Below are 6,813 nucleotides of genomic sequence, written 5' to 3'. Positions count from 1 at the left end.
AACCCTTCTCCAAGCATATTCCACTCCAATCCAAGAGAAAACAAAGATCAAGAGGCAAGAATCAAAGTATTCATGTGTTAGAGGGCTTCCTAGGGTTAGTAGACTACAAGAGATTTTTGAGCATTGAAGCTACGGTTTTCACCTAAGTTGATAGCTACTCCAAAGCTCATTCCCATGGGATAAAGGTTAGTTTCATGCTTATTTTCATGTTATCATGAATGCTTGGTTATTGAAGAACTTGGGTAGAAGAAGAAAGTAGAAAATGAGGGCTCAATGTAACTTTTGTGATATTTTTGAGTAGTTAGCTAACATGAGCCATGATTCTTAGTATGATATGGATATAATCTTGTTATGGAAGGTAGTAATAGTGATGAGGAAGCATTGTATGAAAATGTGCTAAAATGGGTGCAGAGTTGTTGGTATAAGTTGAACATAAGGATGAATTTTGAAGGCTCAATGAAATGTGAATACTTGATTATGATATTGTGGATGTTATTGTGATTGTTGGGAGTTGTTTTGTAATATGGTGGAAGTTGATGAAATAGGGGAAATGCTGCCCAATTTTCATTAGATCATGAATTATTCTAGTTTGAATTTAAGAGTATCATTAAGGCTTAACCATGGTATGAATCCTTCTAATGTAGATTGTTCAAGCTACGACGGTGGACGTTAAGTAGTTAAGAAGACAAAGAGGTATGTAAGGCTAACCCTTCTTTCATTAAGGCATGGTTCATTTGTTATATATCCTTTCATGAGTTCCATAATGACTTCTAAATGACTCTGTCTCTAAGATTACTGAAGCTCATGATTCTTGATATTTTCACGATACTAGTACCACCTTTATATGATAGTTGATCCTTTAAGGATAGATGTAACGAGAACAATGATAGCAATGGTGTTGATGATACTTATGGACTTTTATGTATACGTGTTTAAATATGTATGACTATTATGTAACACCGAGCATACATGGCCGGGTATGATACCTATCGCGCGTGCACCTCTACAGTTGGGTACGGATAACACTAAGCTTTGGTAGGGCCAGGTATGTATAATCACCGAGCCTTGTCATGGCTGGGTATGCGAATCACTGAACCTTTGTAGTCGGGTACGGTATAAATATGAATACGAATATGTGTATGTACGTATATATGACTGAGTAAGCCTTAGAAATGGAAGGTCCCTACGAAAGACAAGTAAGTAGATATGACGAAGGCCACTAGAGGTACAAATGACTCTATTACCTCCTGATTCTCCCATCTTACGCTATATCTTATGCTATTTCCTATGTTGTCTCTTATGCTCCCACTATGATGATGATTATTCTTTACATACTCAGTACATTATTCGTACTGACGTTCTTTTATTTGTGGACACTGCGTCATGCCCGTAGGTGGACAAGGAGACAGGCTTGATCCATAGATTTCTTGTTCAGGGACTGCATAAGGGAGCTCCATTTCATCCGGAGCTACAGCTTTTGGTATTATTCTTTTGTGTACATATATGTGGGCATGGCGGGGTCCTGTTCCGCCTATATGATGTTGCAAACTCTTCTTAGAGGCTCGTAGACAGTTGTATATGGGTAGATGTCTTTTAGCCTTGTCGGCTCACATTTTGTATATTATTTTGTTAGCCTCGTCGGCGTGTATATATGACTATGGGCCAAGTTGTAGATGATGATATAAATGTATTGTTGCCCAAGGAGATTAGTACTATTGGTGTATGTAAATTATGAGTAAGCCATGTGGCTCACCTAGGTGTGAATATGAGAGTAGGATAAGAGGTGCCCGGGCGGGTTAGCACCGGGTGCCCGTCATGGCCCTCCAGTTGGGTCGTGACAGAGGAATCCGATAATTAGAGGGATCATAACCCTAGACGTCCTTAATCTTGTTTCCAACGCCATTCTCTTTAATTTCATATTTTTATTGCTTTATTATTTATTAGTTAAGTTGTTTAAAATAGAAATCTTAATCTTTATAATTTAGAATATTGTTCGAACTTATTTTCTTAGTAATATTGAACAGTTATAACTAATGTTAGTTCTCTGTGGGATTCGACTCCGGACTTTTAGACCGGATTATATTTGCAGCGACCGCTTATCCTTTTTAGGACTAGAGTTGGGCGTGACTAAATTTTGGCGCCGTCGAACAAAATTGGGGACCTCAAGCCAAACTTCCTAGAAAGGCCCTAATTTTAATTAAAAAAATAAATAAAGGAAAGATCGTCATATATATTTTTATTTAAAATCTACTTTTCTAGATTTTTTAGATGCGAACTCATTAATTATTCTTTTATAATCTACTTGTTCTAGCAATTCTTTTTTAATTGATAATATGGCTAATCCATTCAATCTCTCTTTTTGCATAACCGGACTAATATTTTCTAGTTGACATATTTAAATTGAATAAGTTCTAATAATAACTAAAACAAAAATATTTAATCAACAATGACAAATTTTCAATGAAATGTAAGATAAAGTTAGAACAATAAAACCTGGTTCAAGAATTTGATAAGTTGATATAATGATATCGAAATAGTGTTGCGCTACTTCAATATAATGATTGCTTGCTGCAATGCTTGATAATTTGAAGAAGACACCAAAAAGTAAATCATGATCTTTCGTAAGATCTAAGTTTTGCAGCAGAATGTTTAGGTGTTTAGGAGAACTAAGAATTTTCAATAATGATAAGAGTAGAAGAATGATGAAACGAAGAAGAAAATAAGTAAATATAAACAATAAAATACTTGCCCAAATAAATAAGGATACTACAAATATACAATTACCAAGAATAATTATTCCATTCCCCCAATGCTCAACGTATCCACTCCCCCTTCAAAGGGAAGAAGTTACCATTCTCTCCCAAAAAACTCCCCAATGCGGACCCCACCCCATAATAAAAGGAAGAAATAACTGTTGTACTTCTTCCCAATATCTCTTTAAACTTCCAATTTAACGTACATTTTTTTTAAAGTAGTAAATAAATGGGTAAATATGTATAAAAGTGGGGCCCCCAAAAAGGTGGGGCCCTAGGCCATTGCCTTACCTGCCTACCCTTTTAGCCGGCCCTAACTAGTCATTTATGTCATGTCAGATGTTCGGTTGAGTTAGCCTCGTTCGCTATATTACTACATTGCTGCATTCATGATATAATAGTATTTTTCAGAACTTATGATTATTTAATTCCGTGCTTTACTCTCACCATGCGTGTTTACAGGGGCGGCTCAAGGATATTTGTGGCATAAAGTCAATATTAATGAGAGGGCTTAGATTTAAATGTTACAGCATTTGAAATCTATTTTCCTAACGTTTTGAAATGCAAATTTATTTTAACCTTTTATAATCGATTTCTCCGATCTTTTTAGGGGTTGTATTATAGTTTAAATTGTTAAAAAGTTTGAAAAACTGGATTCATATTATCGACATAGTTAAATTATTATAAATGATTGAAAAGATAATATATAACTATAAAGTCAAAATATCAAAAATAACAACAACAACAACAACAACAACAAACATGTAATAAAAATAAAACTTGAAAATTAGAATAATAGAATGATCCAAAAAATTGATGAGTTGATTGCCAAATATTTTTCAGTAACTCTTCGGAATGCTTGAAACGCGAGGGAAAAAATATAAAAAAAAATCGCACTTTATATATTTTGTCAATATAGTACTCTTAAGTTATGATTTCACAAAATAATATTATAACTTATCATACTTGAATTCGGAAAAGACAAGAAAGAGAATATAAAAGTGGATAAATGTTACGTGAGAGATCCTCTTGATTAACAAATAGAGAGTGACTAATGTAAAAATATAATTTATTACTCTAAATGTTTTCTGATGAAAAAGAAGAAGGTAAGAAATGGAATAAAATAATTTCAATTGTCAGATTTTTTATTCACACAGAAAAGATTTGCAGTGATTCATACTCACCAATTTTTACACATAAAAGATTTGAAAGAGTGATTCATATTTCTCAAAAATTTTACTCATGTTGTCACTCCAATTAGTCACACATCTAAAAATTATTTTTATATAAAAATTTACTTTTCTACTTAAAGGTATACTCATTATTCTCCATAATAATTAACCATTTAGCTTATTATTGGAGAAGAAAAAACTGGGGCCCCCCAAATTTGGGGGCCTAAAGCTTGTGCTTTTGGGGCTTTACCCTAAAGCCGGCCTTGCATGTTTATGTTATATTCCACATCAGTTCATGCCCCATGTTGATTCAGCAAGCTATGGTGTTCGCTCGGTCACATGCAGCAAGACACGAGTGCCGTATTATGTCCACGTCATGGTTCGGGGCATGACAATAACAAAGCGTCATGCGGAAGGTAATAGTTGCAAACCAGGAATGACGATAAATTAGACCACAAAGAAAACTATACTAAGACGCATAATACTTTGATATTATTTGATCATTGACCTACATAAAAAAACTAATATAAAAGAAGTCATAGAAACTATGGAGAGAAAAATCATCCCTAAACAAGACTTCTTTAGAGACTACATTGTGGATGCTACTGTGTTATGTTGTATGAGAATAGTTCTTCAATTTATAAAGGTTCAAAACTTTTTTCTCCAAAAAAGAGATTACCTAAATATGGAATATCAATATTTTCCTTTTGTGAAAAGTAAAACCAAATATGATAAATTCTTTGCCCTTCCTTCAAGAAAAGGTAAAATCCATATATGGTAAGAAAATCATGGCAAAATTCTAACTCAGAGCAAGAACCACTCTTTGAAAAATAATGAATGAGTCAAAGCAATAACAAATACTTCAGTAGAATATTTTTCAAAATATTGAAGAGATGGTTCATTAATAAAAAAAAAAATGCAAGCTTGATTAACCGTTGGATTAAGTACGAATATATTATATATTGATGAATGAAATGATACGATACAAGAATTTTGATTGTTCTGATCCTATATTTAAGTATATACAATTATCTTGTTAAAAGATTTAACTCGTCAGAGGTAGAATTAAGCCTGTCAAGTGGGTCGGGCCGGGCCATATTAATGCGGGTCACATGGGGCCAGGTCGGATCATAGTTAGTGGGCCGGGTTGGGGCCGGGTTGGAGGAGGGAAAGGGGTATCCGGCCCAGCCCCCTACCGGGTGGGGGTACATAGTAGGCTAAGTGGGCCGGGCCAAATTTTAATTATTTTAAAAAAAAAATCTAATACTAAAATTTATTAAGTTTGATACTTTAAAATCTAGTTGTTGTCAACTTTATTTTAACCATCAAGTTCCTTAAATTATACTTTGACCCTATTTTCAATCTATAAATACCATTCATTCTTGAGCCCAAGACTTTTGTAACCCAAAAATAAATTTTTGGAACCAAAATAACCCATTAAAAAAAAAAGCCAAAATAGGCTTTACGCACAGATTCTGGGCGTAAAAGCTCTTAAATATACGGGCTCCGTCTTCCCCACCACCGGTCCCCCACGATCAAAAGAAAAAAAAATCAGCCATTAAAGGTGCATTCCGGGGTCCCACGCGATCAAAAACATCGCTTTCTTGTTGATTTCCAACCCGAAAGTCAATATATTTGGTATATTGAAGTCTAGGAACTAGTTTCTTCACAATAAAGCGGCGTATAATTCAATTCAAAAACTCAAAATCAAAGCTTCAATCTAGGTATTTTACTACGATTTTTCTATTAAATTATTAACCTAAGCATTATTATTGTGCATTATTTGCGGATATCGACAAAAAAAAAACTTTTACGCACTTTTTTTGTGCGCAAAATAGGGGTTGTTTCTGCCCTTTTTTCATTTTTTTAATTTGTTTATTTGTTGTTAATTTGTTAATTATTTATTAATTGTTTATTTAGTATTTGTTAATTGTTAGATTAATTATTTCAATTGTTAGACTAGCTAATTATTTATTTAGTTTTTGTTAAGGTAATTGTTTATTTGTTAATAATTTGTTAATTATTTGATTAGTTAGTTAATTGTTTATTTATTAATTATATGCTAATAATTTGTTAATTGTTTGATTAGTTAGTTAATTGTTTATTTATTAATTATATGCTAATAATTTGTTAATTTTTTGATTAGTTAGTTAATTGTTTGTTTATTAATTATATGATAATTGTTTGCTAGTTAATTGTTAATTTTTTTGATTTGTTAATTATTAATCTTTATATCTTTAATTGTTAATTTATTTATTTTCTAATTAGAAATTGAAAATCCTTAGTTTAGGATTCAATCCTTTGTATAATTTCTCGATAAAAGATTACATAACTAATATTACATATCAGAGATTAATTTAAAAAATAATGATTAATTTAAAATGCGTAAAAAATATACCACTTTAATCCTTACTTCATGTATTAATTATTAATTTAAAATGCCTAAAATGGATAGGACGCCTCCATGGAGCCGGGGCCCTTCGACAACAGAGGGGTACTTTATCTACAGCATGAGCATAGGTCCTAGTATGTATGGGATGCACCGATATCCTCTAGTAGAGTGGTACGTACCCGTTCAGGGGACTCAGCATGGAATATTCTAGAGGCTATTCCCCTACATCCTCGTGTCATAGATGTACTACGTCGAGGCGGTATCTACCGGTGCATCGAGGTTGGTCGGCTTGTGCACGATAGGGCTCTAGTGACGGCCATGATTGAGCGCTGGCGACCGGAGACCCATACATTTCATATCCGCACTAGCGAGGCTACCATCACCTTGCAGGATGTCGAGGTGATTTATGATCTACATATTGATGGACATGCATTGTATAGAGTGGAGCCTCCGCAGCTGCCGTATCGCCAGGAGTTGACTAGGCTCACTGGTTTCG

This window comes from Lycium barbarum, chromosome 3 (genome assembly GCF_019175385.1).
Source record: "Lycium barbarum isolate Lr01 chromosome 3, ASM1917538v2, whole genome shotgun sequence".
Lineage (NCBI taxonomy): Eukaryota > Viridiplantae > Streptophyta > Magnoliopsida > Solanales > Solanaceae > Lycium > Lycium barbarum.
This window is presented reverse-complemented; position numbering follows the sequence as displayed.